Raw genomic sequence first — 25,447 nt, forward strand, 5'->3', positions numbered from 1 at the left:
CTCCCTTTGTGTACATATTTTTAATTCTCCTTCCTGCACTTACATTTCAAAAGGTTGAGAAGTTGGAAGGAATCTCATGCACAAAAGGCGGCGGCTGCACATTCTGCAGACTATTTGATTTTAAACCTACTTGAAATAATGAATTGAGGTATGTAGTAATTAAATATGAAACAGTAGTTAACTTGGTATTATTAATGAAGCTGACCAAGAACAATTTATTCAAAAGATTCATATTCACTTTTGCAGAACTTCCTTTCTAGGGGAAATATAATTTTCTTCAGCTTCCATACCATTAGTCTAAGCTCATCTTACAGTGCACATGCAGTTTTAGATGTTTAAGAATCCGATTGCTTTTTGAAACATAGTGCTGTAATTTAGGACTGTTACGGGCTGCATAGGGGGTCACCTCTGTTTATCCAGTGAAGGGGTTTCTATACCTTGTAACACAGCTGGCTAGAGTCCCTCCTGGGTTAAGCAGTCACTATCAGGGATTCCATCCCTCCTCCCCGTGGCAGAATGGAGCGAATAGTCTCTGGCCTCTCAGCCTGCTGGCTGGGGCAAACAAAGGCAGTCTGGGGCCTACCATCTACTGGAGAGGGTGGAGCAAACAATCTGTATTAAGGATCCCTATTGGCAACACCTAGTGGCAAGTGCAGGATGGGGATAGGAGAACCTGGGGCTACCATGCTCCACTAGGTTCCAACCCAGGGCCATTTGGAGTCAGTAAAGTCCCTATGAAGAATTCAAAGCATCAGCTCCCCTCATATTCTCTGGTCACTTCCTACTATTAAGCCCACTTCAGACAGCTTCTTGGTTAGCAGTGACTTGGCCCCATTGGTCGCTGCAGTCCGCTGGTCCTGCACAACAGTCAGGGTTCATAACCTTGGCAGAGGTTCCTCTGCTCCAGCCTGCATTGTACATGCTTCTTCCTCCTCAGCCAGCCCAGACTGAGCTGAATAGTTTCCTTTTATCTGTTTCCTCAACAGGAAGCATGAGCTGCTGTTATGTTGGCCCTGATTCTAAACTTTGCCTGAGGGTCCTTTGATTAAAATCTTGTGGAGAAGTGGTATGTACAGTTACCAATTGCAACCTCTCCCCTCTAAATCTTGGTCCATCTGGGTATCAGGATGGTCCCAAATGACCTGCAGGGAAATTACGATTGTACATGGTCACGAAGGCAAAGAGATACCTTGGCCACAACCACTATTGCTAGAGCCGGACCAAGCTACGGGCTGACTGGGCGACAGCCCAGGGTGCCCGATTGTAAGGGGCCTGGGCCACAAGAATGGCTCGGACCAGCTCTGACTATGGCACTGGTCACACCATCAACAAAGAGCCTCCTTGTTGAATGAATCATATTTACAAAGATGTAATTGATATTACAGGATTTCTCTGCTAGCTGTATAATTCCAGGTACAATTTTCTTTCATAGCCACTTGCTCTCAGTGCAGCCATTTTCCCTGAGACTCAAAGCAAACAGAATAATCCCTTAACACAGGAGGAGGAGTTTTAAAGAAAGGAGTTGTGGAAGGCAAAGCATTTTCTGGGCTCTGATGATATAGACTGAACAATGAGAACTGGAGACACATCAGCATCTGCATGTCAATATTTCACCAACAATGCAAATAGTTTGTGCCTTATGAAAGCGCAGATGAGTCTGTGATAAAGGGGATGTTTGTAGCTGGTACACATGCATGCACCCCTAGAGAAGGTCTGTAAACACCCAAGTATTGCAATACACGCATTGCAATCACAGCTCTGATTTTATCAGTGTTCTACTCAATCCTATTCCAAAATACTTACTGTCTGCAACTAAACATTTCACAGGATTATGTTGAGCATCCCAATTTCCCTTTCTTCACCTATGCCGTCTTTCTCCGTCTTTGCCCCCAGGTCTCCCAATATCATTATTACTCTCACATCCTGCCATCCTGGGTGTCTATTGGATGTTTGCATGTGAATCTGCCCTACAGACAAAGCACAATTTTCACTATGCTTAATTACCATAACTTGCAATTGCTCACATAAAATATAAACAGATACACTTCCTCAGTATCATGCTATGCTTTGTTTTCAACCATTGTGAGGCTTGTAGGCTGAGGCTTGGTTCCCTGCAGGATGAGAGGGGATTCATAAGGAATCAGGCTTTTATCTGTACAATTTCCAGAAAGATCAAAGTTTATTTATCATTAGAATGTAAATGTCACGATCGTACGAAACTGAAACATCCAAATAGAACACATCTTTTCAGCTTTGAAAGCATTTCTACATAATGTGACATCTTGATAAGATTTGAAGATTTAAAAAAAAAACAAAAAACAACCCCTAACTCTCAGCTTTTCTGTCTTTGTGTAAACGGCTGCTTCCCACCTGCTAAAATGACCCATGAAAAATAAACTTATTTCTGGAGACGCCTTTTCATTTAAACAGATCCCGCCATCAATTTAGTTATTTTATTTAATCTGTTTCCTAGGGTGAGAAGAAAGGATTTATTTGGAATGAATGGCTCTGGAGTAAAGGTGGCCTCAGAAACTTGCCTCTGTATCTTCTCAAATTACTAACATACCACAGCAAAAGGTAGATTGCTTGGGTGTAGGGCAATAAAGAATCTCTATGAGAAAGATCGCTTCTGTTAAAATAGTTATTTTCTTTGAACAATATAGCAGTTTCAGTTTCAATGGTTGCTATTTAAGCCCGTGAATCTAAGTATACTGAGATGCCCACGTTTAAAGTACCATTGCCTGTAGCAAGGACACAAACAGCTAGTTATCTGGACATTTTCATTTCTTTATTTTTGCTCCTAGCATCAATCCTGAACTGAACCAGAATCGATTATTTTCCACTGCTTTTCTTTGGCTTAAACCAGGGACGGGGAATGTTTTTTGGATCCCAGGCCACTGACTCACAGAAAAATCCATCAGGGGCCACACACAAGTGAGAAAGAAAAAAAAACAACCAAAACAAAACAAACCCTCACTGAGGTGGCCCGTGACTGTGGAGAAAGACACTGGCCACATTCCCCTCACACATCAGAGTCTACGGGGACCCAGGCTAGTAGATTTTGTTTGCTCCAGCCCCTAGGGGGGGAAGGCAGGTCTGGAGCAATAATGTTGGCTCTCCATTGCTGAGCGGGTGGGGGAGCCCTCAGCCTTGGGGGCTATATCCAAGCAAGCTAGGAGGCCACATCCAGCCTCCGAGCTTTAGGTTCCCCACCCCAGGCTTAAACATATGTCATTATACCATATGTGGATGCAAAAATCTAAGGTGCCAGTAAACTGACAACATTCTAAATTAGAGAGAGAAGCTATACTAGCTGACAAGCCCTCTCCACAGCTGTGATTTCCCCCAGCTTTTCAAGTCTACCACCATAATAATTCAATGGAGAAATTACAAGACGCAATGTCAGACAGTTTTATCTACCTTAAATATTATTGTAATATATTTAGATTAGAAATAGCTATGTGTTTTTTTTAAATTAACCATTAAAAAGAGAAATTTAAAAAACAACAAATAGTCTTGCAGCACCTTAGAGACTAACAAAACATGTAGATGGTGTCATGAGCTTTTGTGGGCGCAACCCACTTCTTCAGACGAATGGAGTTAAAGGTCCAGTTCCTAAATAAATAGATAGAAGGGAGGGGGGGAAGAGGAGGAGGAAAAAAGGGAAAGAAACAGTCAATTAGAGTGTCCATGCTACATGAAGCTGATAGAGAAGGTACTAACTGAGACTTGCACATTTTAAATGCATTTTTATTGGGGGCCCTTCAACATGCTTCTGTTGATACAATTCATTAATGATTATTCTGATCAATGCTGACAAAAATTAATATTGACACATGAACTAAGATGGTTTATTAAGATAAAGTTCTCTCTGGATTTAAGCTGCTTTTGCTGAACAGAGCCAGAGCCTTCAAAACAAGGGGAGAAATGAAGATTTGCCAAATATAAACAGGACAAAAATGAAAAGTTAAAGAATTTTGGCTTTGGTCTAATAAGGATTATGAATAATGGAGCGGCACACAGCTGATTCCCAGCTCAGTTGTATGGCACTTCCCCTTTGAAACGCCAAGGTGGCATTCAAACGGGAAGCGCCGCACAGCTGATCCTGGGATCGGGTGGGCAGCGCTGCCGCACATGGAATCCGGGGTCAGCTGGGGACTCCTCGGGTGATCCCGGGCTACAGTGAGACATTTCAGCGGAACCTAGGATCAGCTGAGTACTCCCCAGCTGACCCCAAGCTCCACATGCAGCAGTGCCACACAGCTGGTCCTGAGATCAGCTGTGCAGCGCTTTCACTTTCAAACATCGAGGCGACATTTTAAAGGGGGCAGTGCCACACAGCTGATCCCGGGTTCTGGGGAAATGCCGTGCAGGAGCCCGGGCTCAACTGGGGAGTCCCCAGCTCTGAGTGGTATTTCCAATCAGTAGCGCAGTATGGAGTCTGGGGTCCCCCGCTGACTCCAGGCTACATGCTGCACTGTCACTTCGAAAAGCACAAAAGCCCCCGCTGGGGACTCTTTTGCATTTCAAAGCTGGCATGCCACATTCAGCCCAGAGTCAGTGGGACTTCCTGCTGGCCCCAGGCTGCACGTGGTGTTCCGTATTCCTCCTTTGAAATGTACAAGTGCCTATCGACTAGTTGAGTAGTTGATGGAAATTCCATCGACTACTGGATTAGTCAATTAACCACAATTTAACATCTTTAGTTCTGGAGAGGGTTGCACTCCCCTTGAAGGAAGTTCTAACTAACACTCGCTATACAGAGCGCACCATGCTGGCCGCTTCTGGTAGGTTTCCATGCACAATTCAAGATCCTGGTTATGACCTATAAAGCCCTAAATGGTTCAAGACCAGAATTGTCCTGTCTCCTCCCCTATCAACCTGCCTAGGGATTAAGGTCAGCTGGGGAGGCTCTGGTTTGTGTTCCTCCACTTATGGAGATAAAGCTGACATCTTTGCAGAGTAGGGCCTTCTCAGCCTTGCTCCAAGGCTATAGAATTCTCTTTACCAGGACATTCACCTGGTGCCAGTGCTGGCACTGTTTTGGGGCCAGGCGAAAGCTACCTTTTTAACCAGTGCTTTTGTTGGTCCTTGAGGGTGTGCGTGTGTGTGTGTGTGCATGCGTGCGCCCCTCTTCTTTGTCTTCATAAGTTTGTCCTCTTGAGGTCATACACACACACACACACACACACACACACACACACACACACACACACACATATATGTTATGTTTTAAAATGTTGTAAGCTGCCTTGAATATTTTAAATAGAGAGGAAGGGTAAAAATATTTTAAACAAACAAAGTGGGTGTTCTGGATATCTGCCCATTCAGAAACTTTTGTACATAATACCATATTTTATAAATCAAACATACTTAGAAAAATTCATGAGTCTTCTTCCCCCACAAATGTTTATTTTCCTCCAAAGGGGAGGGAGCAACTGCAGTATCCAAAACTACTTTTACCTCCTTTTTTGAACTTAATTAAAATTCAAGTTGACTGTTTCAAATTAATTATGTATCACAGCTGGGAAAACTAAAGCACAAAGGTTAAATGACTTGTCCAAGGCAACAGAGGGAGTCATATAGTATTAGGGATCTTAAATGCCTGGCTTGCAGCCCTTTGTAGAAAACACTTGTATTTTAAACAGTGTCTTTCACAAATCAAAATGTACAGACCTATTGCACTGGCTGTTAGTCTTTACAGATCCACAAAACTAGAGATCAGTTTAAGCTTTTTTCTAATGAAAGGATATTTTGATCCATTCATTTATTCAGAACAAATGAGTACTGATAGAATATTAGCACTATGGCTATTAGCATTCAAAAAATCATTAGTCTCTAAACACTAAGGATGAAGATGCACCCTAGCACAGCTGCCTTTCATGTTCATTATGTTAGTGCATGGCCATACAATTAGACACCATTTCTAAAACTATAAACTGTATGCTAAAGTTCCAATGTATAGGTAACTATGCATAGTATTTCAGTGTGTTCTGTGATAAGCCTTCTTTGATGTGATCTCCTGTTCTGACACCATCTAATATATGTGGTAGAATTGCCTGATTTCTGTTGCTTTCTGCTGAGTGGTGTAGTTTGCCCTTCAAATGATTATTTCCTTTGCTTTATTGAACTCTGGTAACTTCAGCTAAATAGCTGCTATTTGTGGCAACAATGTATTTGATATTAGAAACACACAACTCTTCAGCAATTCTAAGGTTATTTTACCTACAGTTTACTCTAACAACCACATTGTGTTAAAAAGGATTAAAATTTTGCCACAAGACAAAATACTATTTTTGAGAAGGAAGACAAATTGCTACTATGGAGATGTACTTTTGCATTATAGATAATACTTAGTCCTGCCATGAATGCAGAGGACTGGATTAGATGACCTCTCAGGATCTCTTCCAGTCCTATGAGTCTATTATTACATTTCTCATCATACACATTTCAAATCTCAGGTCAAGTCAGAGTGCTTTTTAATAAATTATCATGTAAACACAGAGTTCCTGAGAAGTTGTGTATAAAATAACTCTGAAATAGTAATTGTGGTGGTGATGGTGTATTATTATTATTTACGTTATCCACAATATAACAGCTTCTTTCCAGACGTGCAAGAAAAGATAAGCCCCCCTCTTGGAAGCTTATAGACTAAGTAAAGAAAAAAAGAAAGAGAAGTTAGGTACAGGGAAACAAGAAAAGGGATTATTTTTAATATAAAAATAAAAAATATTCCAATTGGCAACACTGTGGATGTGACCATAAATAGGGAAAGTAAAGCCCTGACTCCACTGAAATCAACCACAAAATTCCCACTGACTTCTGCGGGGCTGTGATTTCACTAGAAGTCTTGCAAATAAGCTCAGATAAGTCAAATCACATATAGGTGGCCTATGGAAAATCTGTGTTATTTATCTTTAGAACCATGTAGGAATACATATACTTTTATTATACATATTTGGTGCAATCTTCATATACAACAGCAATATAATATGATTTGTAGAGAGTCACTGAAGTCTATTTCAGGGGATTCGTTTGCTGGTACATGCAATCATGTGCTTCATTACCATGGAAGGCTTTAATGTAATGCTAGAAGCAATTAAATAGAAATGAATTACAGACGCCTCTGTATGACCGAAAGCAAGTTGTTCACACTGTATGCTTTTTACACATTGGCTAGGACTTCTTAACAAAAAGCTGTACTTTTAATTAGATAATTTTGTTTGTTTATAGTGTGGCCAAATTATATTCTGCAATAATTCTGATAATTTTTTGGGAATGAAATGTATTGGTTTGAATTTTTTTTTAAAACTTTCCAGCTCTTGCTCAACTTTCTGAAGTCCCCCCTCCCCCTCCCAGGGGATTCTCACACTGTGTTTTTCTATCATCTAAGTCTCCGTGTTTAATAGTTAACTTAAATGCAATCTTCTCTTCAACCTTTTCTTACAGCTCTGAGTCTATTTTATAATTGTATTTTAGTTTATAGTGAGGTAAGTATTCATAGGTAGGACTATATAATTTTAGCAATCATTACAACACTGTAAGCTGGTTCATTGTTAGTGTTTATACAAACTAAACAATGAGGAGTTTAGTTAACTATGATTTACATCAAGCTGTGTCATAATAAAAGCATGCTTGGGTTTGCAACAACTTAATTTGCTTTTAATAAGTTTTGTCTGAAAGTCTAGCGATTGCTCTGGGGAAGCAGGGAAATTACCAGATAGAGAGCATAATAAATGTAGAAACAAAAACAGAGGATTTTACATGCATAAAAACCCCACTGAGCCAAAACATATAAATACATATTTATATTATATTGAATGTTTGGTGGCACACATGGTAGGTTAGGATGCAAAACTGTTTCAGATATACATTCATATTACATGCTCACAGCCTTGGGAAACATTAGCTGTGGGGCAAGGGCCTGGCTCAGAAAATGTCAACCCAAAAGTTAATTTTCTGATTTCTCTTTATTGGAAAATTTGAATACAAATTTGGAGTATGACTGGGTGGGGAAGAAAAAACATTTTCCATGTTAGAAAATTTCAAGGTTTTTGGAGGATACTAGTGCAAAATCTTGATGTCTTAAGTCCACAGTGAGTATGGGCAGCAGACAACAGTGACTCAATGATAAGATCATTATAGTGCTTTAGGAGGCCACACTTGTTACCAGGTTGGTGAAATCTAATTATAGAAAACACAACGGCTGCGTCTAGACTGGCAAGTTTTTCTGCAAAAGCAGCTGCTTTTGTGGAAAAAACTTGCCAGCTGTCTACACTGGCCTCTTGAATTTGCGCAAGAACACTGATGATCTAATGTAAGATTGTCAGTGTTCTTGCGCAAATACTATGCTGCTCCCACTCAGGAAAAAGCCCTCTTGCGCAAATGCTTTTGCGCAAGAGGACCAGTGTAGACAGCTAAAAACTGTTTTGCACAAAACAGCCCTGATGGTGAAAATGGCGATCGGGGCTTTCTTGCGCAAAACCGCGTCTAGATTGGCACGGACGCTTTTCCGCAAAAAGTGCTTTTGCACAAAAGCATCCGTGCCAATCTAGACGCTCTTTTCCACAAATGCTTTCAACAGAAAAACTTTCCCGTTAAAAGCATTTGCGGAAAATTGTGCCAGTCTAGACGTAGCCAACTAGTTTGAGATCTCTGTCCTGCTTCTTGGCAGTTTGGCCTGAGATTGGCATTCATGGTTGTAGGGCACTCCAGAGTGTATGACAGACATCATATAGTTACAGAAATGAGCTGCACTCCAAAACCAAGAGACACTCCTGATCCCCATTAATTAAAACAAGAGACATTGCCTCCTTTCAATTTGTAATGGTTTAAATGTGACAAAAATGTATCTGTTTTAAGTACTTGGATGTGCTTCCCATGATATGGGAAATACTAGCTGGAGGGGATGAGATGGAAAGACTTCTCAATTATTCCCTGCATCCCAGCTTCCTTTCTCTTTGAAGCATAAAAGTTGCTGGATGTTAGGACTCTGAGGAAAATTCTCAAAACATGAAGCAAATGTAACTAATTGGATACAATTCACAAAAGTTTTGAGATGTAAATACAGTGGCAGGGGGAAAGGGTGCAGAGGAAATTGATGGTTCAAAATTTGGGTTCATTCTGATCTGGAGTGAAAATCAAAACTTTCAAAATTGTCCACAAAAGAGAAAGTCCTGGGGGACCCAACATCTGGGATCATCTGGCTGGCCAGCCATCCTGGTCTCTGAAAAATCTAGAAGACTGTGTTATCAAGATGCCACAAGCATAGAGAGAGACATCTAGGCTCCTGTCTCTGCATCAACCCATCAGGCAGGCTACTGAGGGGCTGTGTGGGATACTAGCAGGTTTCTGGTGGAACTCTGGTTGCTTTCCATCCAACCTTTCAAAAAATCAACCCAGGGGTTCAGATTGTTTTGCTGTTGACAAATCCACATTACCCAGAGAACACATTCCATCAGAATTTCAGACCAACACTTGTCCAGAACTGCTTCATTCTTTTCAATGGGTGCTAACTTAGAGGCCAGTGTTAATACTTTAAATCCCAACATTGTTAGCAATTTCACTGCTCAAAGGATATGAGCAAGGAGAGGAAGTATCAAATTAGCTTTTTCCAAAGCTTGGGGCTTTTACTGCTAGGGTTGGTGCAAAGGGTAGGTTGGAGAACATGGACAGCATATACACCAACGGGGTAGAACTTTAACACCACTTGAGGGATGAGGGCCACCTGCATATGTAGACAATGGCTTTCATTTTCCTACAGAGCACTCAACTTCCCAAAATTTGGAAGCAGGGCAGTAGACAAAGCAGGAATGGGATAAACAATTCATTTAAGCAGAAATGAGAACTCACAAAGGAAGAGTTACTGAGTGGAAAAAAAGAGAAGGGAAAGAGCTGCTGCTATTGCATGATACAATAGCAAACCTTTTGTAAAAATAATGCACAAACATTTCAAAAGAACAGTTTAACTGTGGGCACCTCTAAATTGAAAGTGGTTGTTTCCCTCCTCCACGCACAGTTTTGTATTGTTGAGAACATACCTTTGAGAAATAAACAAGGATCAAAAAGACAATTGTTTCTTGTGGGAAATGGATAGTGGGAATTACGTTATACATCCCATTTGCTAATCACTATTTTATCGTAATTTGTACTATGCATCATAAATGCATACAGTCTGTGTAACGTCTGCTTTACTCAGATAGACTGGAATGGCTCCAAAGTACTTTCCAAGCATCTGTTTCCAAAACTTTTCATACCCTTACTTACATATTTCCCATGTATTTATCTAACCTGGCCACTAGTTCATAATGATTCAAGGGAACAGCTACATGCCTACTGAACAGAATAGGAGAAAGGCTAAACAGGAGTTTATATATAATAATTAGCTTCTCTTTCAAAGTGCATAACAAAAATTGCTCAAATAAAAAATGCTGAAGCCAGAGGATATTCACCAGACTAAAATGGCCAGATAAGGAAGATTAATGGTCTGGGCTTAAATTAATGAAAACAATGACACCATTCAAACTTCAGTTCTTTGCTTAAGCATCTAGTTGAGAGCTAGGGAGTTGTCAGAAACATTTCAGGGATGAGCCAGACTGGCAAACAGTGGCAGCTGTTATTTCTAATATATCACCATTCAGTGTAAGCAAGAGGCAGTTCAGGCCAAGTAATGTTCAACTCCCTGAAATATTTTACATAAAAATGCATGAGTCAGGAAGGACGCAGTGCTCAAAAACAATTTGAAATGGGACCAGAAGCATGGAAGAAAGGAGTTGAGGGGGCGGGAGCGGGGGCGAGAAGGAGCATTCCTCTATGGCAATGCCTCTTTGAGTGTGTGGAGGCTGCATGAAGAGGAAAGGACTAAATAGCATTGCTCCAATACATGGCATTTTCCCATGCAGCTCAGTGGATTTCTACATAGAAGCTGATATGCTACTAAGAGCATTAACTGGCTTGTGGCATCTGCCACACAGGTTATTGTGCAGAAGAGCTGGAGAAGCCAGTGACTGTTTCCTCAGCAAGGCTACAGGGAGTCTGGGGAACAGCCATGCTATCTAAATAGCTGATCTTTCCAGAAGGATGTCTGACATCCATGGGGTTTGGAGACCATTCCCATCATCTTCTCTGTAGGGTTGCCACCCATCTGGTTTTCACCCAAAGAGTCCAAATTTTGGCTTATGTGTCTAGTTGCCATTAGACAAGTCCTGAGGCCCAGTTTTTTCTGTTTGGGGGAGGTAGTGTAAGGGTGAGGAAAAGGAAAAGAAGAGGAAAGGGCTTGATGGAAGAGGAGGAGCAGGGCAGGGCTTTAGGGACGAAGGGGAGACAGGGCATGGCCTTGGGGGAAGAGGTAGAACAGGGGGAGGGGCTTTGGGGATCCAGTCACCAACCATTAGAAAGGTAGCTACCCAATCTGTCCCACTCCAATGCCCTCTCTCAGCAAGTAACATTTTTAAAGGAAACCGATTGAGATGAACTTCCATGATTTCTGGGTCCACTGTCCTTGTCCCCTGAATTTTCTGCTACAAGGTGTTAATGACCTAACGCACCTTAAATAGGCCAATCCTGTCTCTGCATTCCCAGAATAAGGCAGTGAGTAAAACATTGTAACTTTACATTGAGTGATGGATGTTGTATGCAGTGCTAGGCATCAGCCTGCCATGTCTAGTCAGATCTTTTCTGGAGCACTGAAGAGTGAAATTATTCAACATCACTGGCCTGAGAACCTTGTTCACTTAAGCACAAAAACTAACTCTGCCTTTGCATATTGTTCCTGAAAAAGACCTCATGGTCAGAGCATCATGGCTAGTATTATTTTCAAACCTTATTTCTACTATCCCTTTTGTTCTCCTCTTTTCATTCCTCCCCTTCTAATACAGTACAGAGTACACCTTTTCCCCTAGCACTGAGGTGAGCCTAAAATCAAGCTCAGTATATTTTCCCTAACCTTTTAAATAGACTCACATTTCAAGACCAGAAAGGATCATTGTGATTATCGATATTCCAATTCCTGTATAACACAGGCCCCAGAACTTCCCCAACATGGTTCCTAGAGCAGATCTTTTAGACAAAGATCCAGGTTTGGTTTTAAAAGTGCCAGTGAGGAGAATCTGCCTTTACTTTTAGTAAACCGTTCCAGTGATTAATTACCTTCCTTTCTCTCTTGCTTTCTTGTTTGAATATCAGCTAAATATGCAACAATGTATTGCATGTTTTGAGATGCTCAAGGATCCTAAAGATTGTAAGAGCAGCAGGGATATACACATTTGGAAAAGATAGTAACAGTCAGGAAAAGCTTCCTGAAAAATCAGAATGTTCTGAAAAGGCTCAACATCTCCATAACCCAAATATTCCCAAACTTTTTCTCTCTGTAACCCGATGTTGAGGCTTATGGTTTCCTGTGAGCACAAACACCGAGCCCCAAGAATCCCAGGAATATACACATTAAGTATGCCACGTAATGCTCTCTAATGTGACACTTGGGCCTGTGGGTTGTGACACGTTCTTGAAGGCAGGCAGTGTGGTAGAAAGCACATCTAATCTCCAGTGTGACATCAACTGTATGTCAATACTGAGACTTGATGGACTCAAATGTGCTGAATGCAGCTTGACACATACACGTGCTCATGAAAGGCACCATGAGTTTTAAGGCGTGGGTTGAGAATGCAGGATATTCAATCTTGACAGTGAAGCAGAACTCTGGGGGAAAATGCTGGGCATGTGTTCCCTGAAAGAACTGATTGCAAGAAAGCTTAATGAGCTGTTCCATTTCACCAGCTGGCAAGTCCAGGGCATCAGGGTTGCACTGAAAGGGCTTACACACCCATCCATATTTGTCACATTGAAAATGGGGGGAGGGGAGAGAGAAAGATGCAAACTGCTTCTCCAGCTGGCTGAGATGCTCAGCCCTCACCTGTGTGGGAGGCTGCATAATTTCATTGTCAGCCAGGACCTTGCAACACTGTGGGAAGGATTCATAGTTTGTCTGCCACAGATTATTCTTCCAGAAAACAATTTTCTTCATGACTCCTCCAATCACTCAGCTGAAAGATGTGGGTGTTCATTTCTTACAGACTTGTATTCAGTTTATTCAGCCTTCCAGATATGTCTGTGATATAAGCAAGGTGGCACATCTTCACTTGGTCACACAGAAAATCAAATTCATTCATTTTTGCAGCTCAGTGTGTAACCTTTCTGCCCGGTAGTGCCAGCAGCAGCCAGGGCCTTGTCCAATATCTAGCAGTTTCTGTCCATTCATCCAACACAGAACTGATTCACGCTCCCACCCAGTAACATGGGAAGTCCACACACCACCCCAGGCACCTCTGAGAAGCAATGCTTCCTCACTCGCAAGCACAGAGTCTGAGTGTAGAAAAGAAGCTTTCCATAAAAGGGAGGGAAGTAACTTGGCATTAATTTGGGAAACCACCACAAAAACCAAAGCCATGAGTAAAAGTTCCCTTCACATGGTCCAACCTTTTTCTGTTCCCCATTCACAGTTGTTGTCCGTGGTCGGGGCAGACCCGGAGTTCAGAGGTGCATCTGCATAGTTCCCCTTCCATCCTCAATGGGGGAGGGGAAGAAGCATCTTACTCGCTCCGCTGGTCACTCACCATCCATCTGTTGGCCTCTCGCCATACCACTGCCATTCTGCATGCCGCTCATCACTAGGGCCGGTTTTAGGACGATTCGCCCCATTCCGCCAAATCGGGCCCTGCGCCCTAAACCTGGAAGTGTGCCGGCCGCACTGCAGGAGGGGGTGTTGGCCCCAGAGGAGTGTGGCAGCTTCTGTGCGCTGTGGGAGCAGGAGTCGTCCTCTCGGTTTGGTTGGAAGGTGGGACTGTAGCTGGAGATTTAAAGTGGCTGTGACTTGTTTGTCTGTGTGCTGTTTTTTTAGCTCAACCAAAATTATTTGTGTGGGTTTTTTTTTTGGGTCAACAAAAAAATCCTGGCTGCCAGGGCCCTGTCGAAATGGTTCGAATTGGGCCCTGCACTTCCGAAAGTCGGCCCTGCTCATCGTACTGCAGCCACCCTGCTGCTTCTGCCGAACATTCCTGCCAGCTGCTTGCTGCTCCCACTGGCCGCCCTGATAGATTTGGCTCTGGGCAAAACCCAGTGATTTCAGCTCTTGGCCCATAGCACAGTCTAGCTATAAGACATTTCAGCATACACTGGAGTGAATTTAAAATAATAAAAGAGACTCCTTTTGGGAGCCTACTTTAGCTGTATCATTGAAACAGTGGGGAGAAACAAGCAGCAGGCAAAACAGCGAGCCCCAGCTCTGCTGGTCACTCTCTTAGGGGTACGTCTACACAGTGCCACATAGCTTGAAATAAACGATGCAATTTGAGCTAGCATTGTGTAGCATATTCCAAAATTTGGCATCATCTACACAGCTCTTTAAAATAGAGCACTATGCCGATGAGTCCCTTAATCCTCGTGCAACAAGGTTTATGGGCCATTGGAAAAACAAGCCCATTATTTCAAAATAACAGGCTTAGAACATAATATAAGAATGGCCATACTGCGTCAGACCAACAGTCCATCTAGCCCAGTATCCTGTCCGCCGAAAGTGGCCAATGCCAGATGCCCCAGAGGGAGGGACCAGAACAGGTAATCACCAATTGACCCCTCTCTTGTCACCCATTTCTAGACAAAAATGCTTGTTGTTAAGATGCACAGAACGCTATTCCGGGATAACAGACGCTGTACAGACGTACCCTTGGTGGTGCAGCTACCTGCAGTGGCCACTTTGCAGTACAGCCCTCCCCTGTGCCCGATGCCCCCATTGATGACTGAGAGTATCACATCCATTCCTCCCTCAACCCTCTCCTTCTCCATGTTCTGGAAAACAGTTCCATTCCTGGCACCTCCCATTTCCCTTGTTAGGATAAGAGGAAGCTGCATACCAAATTTGGTGGCCATTGCTTTTACCCCTTAGGAGGAGTTCTTGAACAAACAGATTCACAGATGGACAGACAGATGCACATTTCTAAAATATATAGTTAGATGATATACTATAAAAAAACCAGCTTCCTCACATAAAACATGATATGCTCCTGGAGAAAATCTGCATTCCTGCAGTGCAGCAGAAACATGACACCCCCTCACAAATTAGCTTTGCTTCCTGGAAGAAAATGGTTTCTGTAGAGGAGCAAAGTGAAGCTGTCTCAGTGCTCGCTCCCCCCTCCTGGCAGCTCAGATGATGTGTTCAGGCAGCCAGGAGAGAGGTAAATCACATGGCAGAGGAGGGCCTGGGGATGCCTTGTGGATATTAGTCCCAGCTGAGAGGGAGGGGTCAAACAGAGATGGAGTTTTCCCTCTCCCGAGCCTGTTGTTTTGTTCAGGAGAGGTCAGATCAACTCAGAAATTTTCCCTAGCTACAGGAAGCCCCGTACAGGTGTGGGGGTGATTTTGGTGGGGTTGGAGTCTCAGGAGTAAGTCTCAGTGAGAGGAGTTTGAGGTTTGGCAGGTGGGGTGACCCCCATACAGTCCCCATCTCCCTACTCATGCACCCAGAATCCTCCTATTGAGTTGTCCCTGTATCTGGAGACTCTGTACTCAGAGCTCCCCTCCCCCAAACCTCTTTCCACACCTCACCCTACATCAGGAACTCCCACATCTGGATCCCCACCATGCTGAGACCCAACCAGCTGTATTGTGACCCTTGACCCCAAGTCCCACTCATCCAGCCCCCCCATAAAGAGCTTTAACCGTCTTCCCCTGTACATCCCTGAAAAGTCCCATTCCCCCTGCACTCAGAAACTTACACTGAGCTCCCGTGCGTCCACATTTCCCCTCCGCCCACCACCAAGCTTGCCACATGCAGACTGTACCACAGAGAACCGTGGTGCTCAAGGGAATTCTTTGCCAAAAATTAAAACAATTTAAAATTCTGCAAAGTTTTGCATACTTTATTTGCCACTACAACACAGAAATACAATAACTATATAATCAGACCAGTTCCAATTTATTTGGTCGTTTTTTTCAAAATATTTGTCAGCAAATAATGGAAAATGATGCAAATGCATTGTGTTAGTTTTACAAAATATGCCAAATTTTGCAGAATTTTAAAATATTGTGCACAGAATTTAATTTTTTTGGCGCCAAATATTTATGTTTTTGGCAGAGAATTTATCTCAGGTGTAATGAGAGAAATGCAAAATAAAGCAGAAATCTACCTCGTTCCTCACTGGTTCAGTCTGGTTCAAAAGAAGGGAAGCTCCCAAATCTTCCACATTATCCACAGCAGTTGGGAAATCTCCAGTCACCTCAAATGGTATCAAATATGGACTAGCAACTAAAGATGCTAAAAAGGTCCCTTGTTAAAGGCCAGGGTAACAGACACAAATCTACTAGCCAACTCCCCATCCTCTACTTGTCCCACTAGAATGTTCTCCTTTCAGTGAGTATCCTCTGGAATGCAGGCTGAAGCATGGAGGGACATATGAATCTTTAGCACATCTGATACTTAAATATCTTGTGACACCAGCTACAACAGTGCCATGTGAATGCCTGTTCTCACTTTCAGATGACATTGCAAACAAGAAGCAAGCAGCATTATCTCATGCAAATGAAAACAAACTTGTATGTCTGAGCAATTGGCTGCACAAGAAACAGGACCGAGTAGACCTGTAGGCTCCAAAGTTTTGCATTGTTTTCTTTTTTGAATACAGTTATTTTTTGTGCTTAATTCTACATTCATAAGTTCAGCTTTCATGATAATGGGAGTGCACTGCAATACTTGTATTAAGTGAATTGAAAAATATGGGTTTCTTTTGTTTTTTTTTACAGCGCAACAATAAAGTGAGCACTGTACACATTGTATTCTGCATTGTAAATGAAATCAATATATTTGAAAACGTAGAAAACATCCAAAATGATATTCTATTATTAACAGCATGATTAATCATGCAATTAATTTTTAATCGCTTCACAGCCCTAAAATAATTGAAATTGCTAGGTGAGAGGAGAAAATACGTGAACAGATTACACACATGTATGCAGTCCTGGACTGGAGGACATCCTGCTGCTTAATAAAGTCAGCAGTCAAGAAATATGAAAAAAGAATAATCAGAGGCAACTGAATTCTATGCAATAAGGAACTGTCCTACTTTTAGGTAAGAATGCCAAAGATGGGGCAAACACAAACATTGCTGGAACACAGGAGACACAGTACAGTACAGCTAATTTTATAATCATTTCAACATGTACTAGGAGAGAAAGGTTCTGTCAGTCTCCCTGTTACCCATCTTGGTCCCCAGCCAAACTCCTGCTGGGATCTCACCACCATCCCAGTGAGGGCTAAGGAGCAGCTATAACTGTGGAGGAAAGGTTAGATGTGTTCCAAGCCAGTCAGAGCCCCAAATCTCCTGTCTTCTCTCCTTTAAAACAGGGGTGCGGAACCTAAGGCCCAGGGACCAGATGCAGCCCGTGTTGCCTGAATCTGGCCCCTGAGGCTTAGGGTCTCCCCCAGAGTTAAGAAGCCTGCGCTGGCACTCCAGGCCCCCTGCTGCCTCTCCACAGCCCCTGGCCCCTGACTGATTTTTCTGTGGGTCAGCAGCCCCCCCGATCCAAAAAGGTTCTCCACCACTGGTTTAAAAAACACCTCACTTAAATCCTTTACTAGTCTGTTTTATCTGATTATTGTATCCCTTCTTTATGGGGTTCCTGCACTGGACATCCGTCACAAGGAGGTGCTAGCAATTAGCTTGGATACTTCTCCCCATATCTAATCAGGGTCCTAATGTCCCATTTAGTATTGGCCAAAGCCCTGTCGGGTTCCAAGTCTGACAGGTGGACCCCATCCTTCCTGAATAATTCTGGTGCCTGGCATAGTATATCTGGATGCAAAATTACTGAGCCTCTGATGACACCCATGAATTTGGCCATCTCCTTAGTCACATAACTCACCCATGGGGGCATCACAGCTCCCTGCCACACACTGTATTGCAAAATATCCAACCCACTTTTACTTCCAGGAAAACTTCCAGGGTCTGCCCAAGTCCCTGTCAGCTATGAGCATTCAGGCTGTCCCTTTATATGTCCCATAGGTGAAGGTAAGCCAGTACATTGGTAATAAAGTGACTGGTTTTGGGGGGTTGGGGGGGGGGGGAGAGCAGGGGAGGCAGGACTCTGGATGCTGCCAGTCACCATACCTGGGTAAAGTTCTCATGCTAGTGTTGGCCATGGGCAGCCCACCCCTCCCCTTCTGCTACCCTTTCCCCCACAGAAGCACCAACTACTGCCCCCCAATTACCTCTTGCCCCAGCCCCAGATGGCTGTGGGATAAGGCCCTAGCCTCAATGGGCCCAACTCCAAGCCAGCACCCACAGGCCCTGGGCGACGTGGCCACAGCACTCTCAGGCTCCAGCCCCAGTGTGTGGGAGGCCATCTGTTTGCAAATGACATTGGGTACTGAGGCACACGTTACACTGTAATGGGCTGTGTCAGTGATGGGCCTTCCTGGTGCTGGAATTGCACAAAGTTATTACAACTTCTTCCACCCACCTTTGTGCCACGTGGACAGACATCATACACCAAGGCCCCACAGAGTGAGTGGCATCCAGCTGAGTTCTTTGCTGGCTCCTGGTCCATCTGAAAATGACAACGCATATCCTATGCCACTATCGACTCTGGGCATGTGCTTGGAAGAGAAACAGACATTAAAGCTTACCAGAGTACAAATGCCTTCCCCAACCTCATAATACTGTGTAATCAGGAGGACTGGAAATTGATTATATATACCACAGCCATGTTGTCACACAAGAAACTCACCCTTTTATTAGCAAATTCTGTTTCCTAAATGACCACTGCAGTCAAGCTTTGCACCCATCGACAACCAAGCTTGCCCTCTACTCCCTCCCTTCAGTGCCTTCTGTGTCTGCCTGAAGCTCCGCTGACCAATGTTCCCTCCATTTTTTCCATATAAGCACGGAATACTTTTTGTTGTGTGCACCAATGCATGTGCACCACCACTAGAAATACACTCTGCTAATCAGCTGGGTGGCATTTGAATCTCTCCTGGATAGCTGCCTGAGTGTTCAGCTTACAGGGAACACTGCCACTGACCAATTCCTCCTCAGGCACGGAAGTAAGCACTGGGACTTACCAGTATGAAGTCTGGGTCGCTGGAATCCTGGGCTTCTGGAAGAGGAAGGGTCTCTAGAGGAGGGGACAGGGACAGAGACCAGATTCCTCCAGCCAGCTCTTCATGGCTGCTACTGCTATGACAGCAGCCCCAGAGCTCCACCAGCGATTTGAAGGGCCTAGGGCACCTGTTGGGGCCCTAGCTGCCGCAGCCGTGGTACCCGTGGCTGGGAGATTCAGGCCCCAGAGCAGCTGCCCCTTTTGCTCCCCTCTGTCAGCAGCCCTGCCAGCAGCATGGTCAAACCCTACTGGTAGGCTCACTAATGGAGGGGAGCAATAGGGGCAGCAATGCTAAAGCACTGCCATGGCAGCAGCTGAATGTCAGCAGTGTAGTGACTGGTACGACAGGCTGCTATACTGGCCCACCTTCACCTCTGCTCCTCCTCCCTCCCGGTGCCTCCTGCCCAGGGAGCTCTGGGAGGGGAAGGACTGGGATGTGGCACGCTTGGGGGAAGAGGTGGAAGCTTGGGCCTAGGGGTGGAATATAGGTAGGATGGCGGCGGAGCAGGGGCACTAAGAGGTGGGGCAAGGGCTTCAGGGAAGGGGTGGAGTGGGGACAGGGCAGAAGGGGGGCTTGAACACTCCCCAGATAGAGGAAGTTGATGCCTAGGATTCAAGTGGATCTTTGAATCCACCTCCATTATCCATTCCTCCTGCCATAATGAGACTCCATTAAAATTGACTCAGACTGTTCCCACACCCTCCACTCAAACCCTCCTTCATGTCTCTAGTAACTCATAAAATGGTGAGGTCTCTCTATGCCTGTAGTGACTGCTGTAAGCAGAGTGCAGACTGCATGCCCCGGGGCTACCACCCAGCAGGTAGGGTTAAGATACCCAGTAATAGATGGCAGCTCACAGAGTGTTCAGCCTCTCCCTGAGTTATGAACGAGTTATGGACCAAACACTTGGCTGTAACTCGATTTGTTCGTAACTCGGACCCCCATTGAGTTACATAGCGACCGCGCTGTTCATAAGTGCAGGTTGCGTTCGTAACTCGGGGGCCGCCTTTACGACCGCTCCATGGGAGCTTTGGTCATAAATGCAAACAGTCATAACTCAACCGTTCGCAACTCAGGGACCGGCTGTAATTGTCTTGACCTCAGAACCTACCTCTTCTAATCAAAACAATAGCTCCTGAAGCTTACCAAAGAGAGTAATGTACCAATAGACCTTCCGGGATGTCCCACTCAGTCCCCAGGTAGGTCAGTGTGGTATTTTTTCCTCTTTTAGGGGTACCCCCATTTATTTTTTTTGCAAGAGCCTGAAAGGTGTCTTGTCAGATTCACACAGTCAACCAAATCCGCCCTGCTTGTGAACAAAGAGCAATGCAGTAATGTTACCGTCATGGCTCCTTCCCCACTCTGGCACGATAAATGCAGAAGCGAGGGCCAGCAAAAGTACCCCGAAGCCTTATCTACCAGGCTTTGGTATAAAGTTTCCCCCCAAAATCTTAACCTAGATTTTGGGGTTAAAATCTTCACTGCCACCACCCAAATATTAATAAAGCAACCAGGGAGAGACTACTTGGGAAATCTCACCCCCTAAAGTACAAACCAGGACACAAAAATTAACCAATACCAGGTTAATAAAAAGAAAAGAGAAAGAACTTTTACTATCACCACAATATTCCTGTTGCAAGCATAATGACTAGTTGGAACAGTAACAAAATAATATACTCGTGGAAGAGAAATCTACCATGGGTCAGGAACTTAGTCACAAAGGAGAGGAAAACCCATTTTTAAATGCACAGACCAGATCTCACTTCCCAAACCATAACACAATAAAACCTAATGGATTTAGCTAAACTTTATCCTATTTAAAGACTGTGAAGAGTATTTTCTTAGAGGGAGACATCCTGTCCCTTTCAATAGCTGGAGAGAAACCCACCCAGAGACAAAGGAGGGAAACCCAAAAATTCCTTTGTCCTAGTTTGAGATTCCTACCTACATTCCTATTGGCTATCTCTACCTGAGTTAGGTATAGTTAACCCCTTAGTCCGCAGTCTGCTGGCCATCTCTCATGATCATGACAGTTACTCTCTGAGACCACAGGCCCAACCTGCTAAACATTCCTCCAGCTCCTTGCCATGTAAGATACTTTGGGTTAGTCTCCCTTATCCCCTCATCAATGAGTAGGTATCTATAGGCTGGGGGAGAGAGTGGGTTGTCTAAGGTGTATGAAAGCTGGAGAGGGGAAGATGACTAGTAATTTAATTAGGAAAAACATGTTGTAATTTGACTTCCTGCCTGGATTAAAGTTATCTAGAAATTATTAAGTAAATGATGAGCACACTTTTAAATACAGCTCCCACTTTATATTTGGGAGGCAAAAGTTGCTGGAAGTGCTTGGATCAAAACCACAGGAAATTCAAACGAGACAGCTTTTTATTCACAAATTCTTTAAACAAAAGGAAAAAAAATCAACAGATGGACTCAAATCCGTAAGCTCATAGAAAGGGTTTGCCCGGGGAACGAGTGAATTTTGCACCAGATAGTTGTAAGCCGGTATGCTCCAAGATATGCATAACAAGCAAATTAAGCTTTTGTTGAGACTTAATACTATAAATTTCAGTCCTCCCTTTCCTAAGTCATTCACAAGTCAATATTAATGTGGAAGAATACGTGTACACCCATGTCTCCATCTCCTCTTCCCATATTTGGTGAAATAAAGTTCTCTTCAGCTAAGCAGCATGTTCTAATTCTTAAGACAGACAAAAATGCTGTCTGTATCTTCCATAAATGTCTCCAGTGCTTGAAGTAGCAAAGATTGTGTAATCTCACAATAGCAAGACTAACTTCATAAAAGATTAATATGTTGGAAAAGCAGATCACATTTAAAAATGCCCTTTTAAAACATAACAAAGAACGGACATCCTGGGCCAAACCCAAGGTCCGTCTAACTCAATATCCTGTCTTCCAACAGTGGCCAATGCCAGATGCTCCAGAGGGAGTGAACAGAACAGATAATCATCAAGTGATCCCTCTCCTGTCATTCATTTCCAGACTCTGACAAACAGAGGCTAGGGACACCATTCCAACCCATCCTGGCTAATAGCCATTGATGGACCTAACCTCCATGAATTGATCTAGTTCTTTTCTGAACCCTATTAAAGTCCTGGTCTTCACAACATCCTCTGGCAAGAAATTCCACAAGTAGACAGTGTGCTGTGTGAAGAAAAATTTCCTTTTGTTTGTTTTAAACCTGCTACCTATTAATTTGATTTAGTGACCCCTGGTTCTTACATTCAAACATTATTGCCACTTTTAAAAAATTGCATCTCTTCTAAACATATTAGCATTAACTGCTTATACCCAGTCCCTCTAATTCTCCAGCACTTCTCTTAAAACTATTCACATGTTTGCTTTCTGCCCCTGTCATAATGTGCCTTCCAGGACAAAGACACCAGTTATGCCATTCTACTTAATGTGTTTTTGAATTAATATACAAGACATACCTTTCTTCCACTTCTGGGCAATGGTTGGTTAAACTACTTCCTAGATGTTACTTGTCCCGCCTATGGCTTCTCTATCCTGCAATTTCTGCAGAGCCAAGAGAGTGGACCCTTGTACTGGTTTGGAGCCCTGGTTTGCACCCATGGCATTGTCTCCCTGAGGAGCCTTAGCATAAATGAATTATTTCAATACTGGTACACACAAGATTGAGCACATAGTGGGAGGGCAGAGAAAAACGTATGCCCCTCATTTCTCTGCATCTGCCAGTGTCTCCTCCATTCTCTGTGTTGTCTTTTACTCCCCTCTCCTTTTTTCAAGATTGCCCCCAAAGTCTCCGTATAAAGATGAGCCAGCCAAGTAAACAGCATGAGCTATTCTGGATCAACAGTCATTGAGGATTGTGATACAATGAAGAGGACTGCAAAACCTGTAATCTCACTGAAGCAAAAGAAACACACAAGAAATAGAAGATATTAATCAAACCAAGTATATCCCTTTTTCCCCCATTAAGGACTAGAGAAAGTCTGTGAGCATAAACTATAGCAGGAAGAACTACAAATTCTGACGTGTTAACAGGATGGCTGGATAACATGAAGAGGTTCCATAGGCTACTCGTGAGTATTGGCACTATCATGACGAACTCAGTATGTAGGATAACATAGTGCAAGGCAACTGAATATTTAGCCCTAAAGCCTGAAGAAAAGACTCTCTTGAACACATCACACCCGCTCTGGGATAGAAGCATGGCTGCAAAAAGCTAGGGATGTAGTATGTTAGCCAAATATCACCAGTGAAATTAAAGGCCTGATAAGGAACTGCAGAGCATGGGCAGAATCCCAAAGAAGTCAGCATAAGAAGACTTTGAAGATACACAGCATTACTAACAGACCCTGGAGTAAGGTGGGACTCAACTATTTTGATTTTATATAGTCCTGTGAAATATTTACTTCACAGACAAGCATGCACGTGTACCTACAGCCATAGTAGTCAAAGGAATCACAGATCAATTACAGGAGAAGCCCAATAAACTAAAATCTATTATGGCAGACAGATCATAAATCTTGCAGAGATACAATCTGGAGAATTGGGTCTGATTATTTCCTGAAGACAAATCCTGCACATGAAAAAGGGTCACCAGCATAGAGGAGAAACCCCTCACCCCTATACTCTCGTGGCTGATATCACTAGAACCATACATTTATCTGTCCTATACAATATCTTACAGCCAAAGAAATCCAGTGCAGGCCGAGGAACTGGGAGATCCTCCTAACAACGAGAAGTGAATTCACTGTCTAACACACACGACAGACTTGGAACCAGCAGCACATGCCACCTAACTTGGTGAGAGGAAAAGCAAAACAGAGTACACACAGTAGACTTTCCTAGCACTATGAAAAATTGCTCTTGTATGAAGAGAGATCAAACTGCCATCCAGATACAAAGACTTTGTACTGAATGTGTCATTGAGCTGCCCAAACGACATCAACTGTTGCATACACTCTGTTAAGTACTATTCTAGTATTTGTTGCGTTTGTTTATACACATGTTGTGACTTAGGGATACTTTCTTAAACACACGTGATAAAAAGGGTGTTAGGAGAGACAGCTTCCTACCCACAAGAGGGAGCTTCAGAGAGATCCTCCAAAGGTCTAAGCTGTGCAACATCTTGCATAACAGGCTGAAGAATAGTCAGAAGCTGACCTAAGAGCAGATCTCAGTGACAACAGTACAGGAAGCAGTCACTCCTGCAGCCTGTATTTAGTGCTTTCGACATATGAAATAAAAGATTGCTACTGAAAAACTTAAGGCAAAGAAATCCCTGATTGACAGAACCAGAACATCCACACGATTATTTAGAGGGAAGATGAGATGCGACTCTCGATCAAGGGGGAGACATTGGTAGAAAGGCAAACTTGGGAGTGAGCTGCATAAATATTGTAGATGGAATTGTGAGTGAATTATATTACTCCAGAAAAAAGGTGTAAAGGGAAAAAAGAAGGGATCTTGGTTGGAGCCCTAAAAAGAGGAGGAGATGGAGGAATCACTTAAAGAGAACAAATGGAAGAATGACCCAGAGATGTGCAGGAAGAACACAGAGAAGCGTGAGCTATGAAAACCCAGAGACATTAAGATACTGAGAAGGTGGATATGATTGACAGTGTCAAAAGCAGAAGATAATAGCACAGATAATAGAACTCTTACTCATCACAAGACCATGATTTCTTAAAATTACTACCAGCAAAAGTTTCAGAAATATGACATTTAAATGCATACAGTTCTTGTTAAAAAATTCCAATTTTTTCATAAAAATAGAAAAAAGCATAAAATATTTTTACTTTTGCACCTACTAGAGTGTTCACAGGAAGACTATTTTAAAACTTACTTCATATTTAAATATTTAAAATGTTGGCTATCTGAGTGACGTGTTTTCATGTTTACATTCATTAGCATAGGCCAGTAGGCTGTGGATGTAGGGTTGCCAGGTGTCCGGTATTGACCTGGCTAGTTCAGTATTTTTGCCTCCTGTCTGGTTTAAAAAAAAAAAAAAAAAAAAAAAAAAAAGATCAGAAAATACCAGACACCTATGATGTCCAGTATTTTTTGATTTTTTCCCCTGCCAGGAGGCGAAAATACCGGACACCTGGCAACCCTACGACACACTCAGCAACCGGGCACAGCCCCCGGCCCGGCCTCCTAACCCCCTCGCCAGGGCCCCCCGTCCACGGACACACCCCCCCCCCCAACCCCCACACTTATCTGGTTCCACAGGGGATTGTCTTGTGGCTAGAAAGAAAAACAAAATGGCTGCCGACAAAAAAGCCTCTTCTTAAAGGGGCCATGCAGATT

At 43.3% G+C, this 25,447-nt stretch overlaps 1 long non-coding RNA gene across 1 annotated transcript in view; it reads right to left on the bottom strand.

Moving 5' to 3' along the window:
• Positions 1-17,521, bottom strand: part of LOC112546285 (uncharacterized) — a 108,964-nt gene extending 91,443 nt beyond the window's left edge. Inside the window, exon 1 of the long non-coding RNA XR_012901440.1 lies at positions 16,179-17,521. This is a non-coding gene — a long non-coding RNA (uncharacterized LOC112546285). The remainder of the gene's footprint in view (positions 1-16,178) is intronic.
• Between the last annotated feature and the right edge of the window lie 7,926 nt (positions 17,522-25,447).

The sequence above is a fragment of the Pelodiscus sinensis genome, chromosome 2 (assembly GCF_049634645.1).
Source record: "Pelodiscus sinensis isolate JC-2024 chromosome 2, ASM4963464v1, whole genome shotgun sequence".
NCBI lineage: Eukaryota > Metazoa > Chordata > Testudines > Trionychidae > Pelodiscus > Pelodiscus sinensis.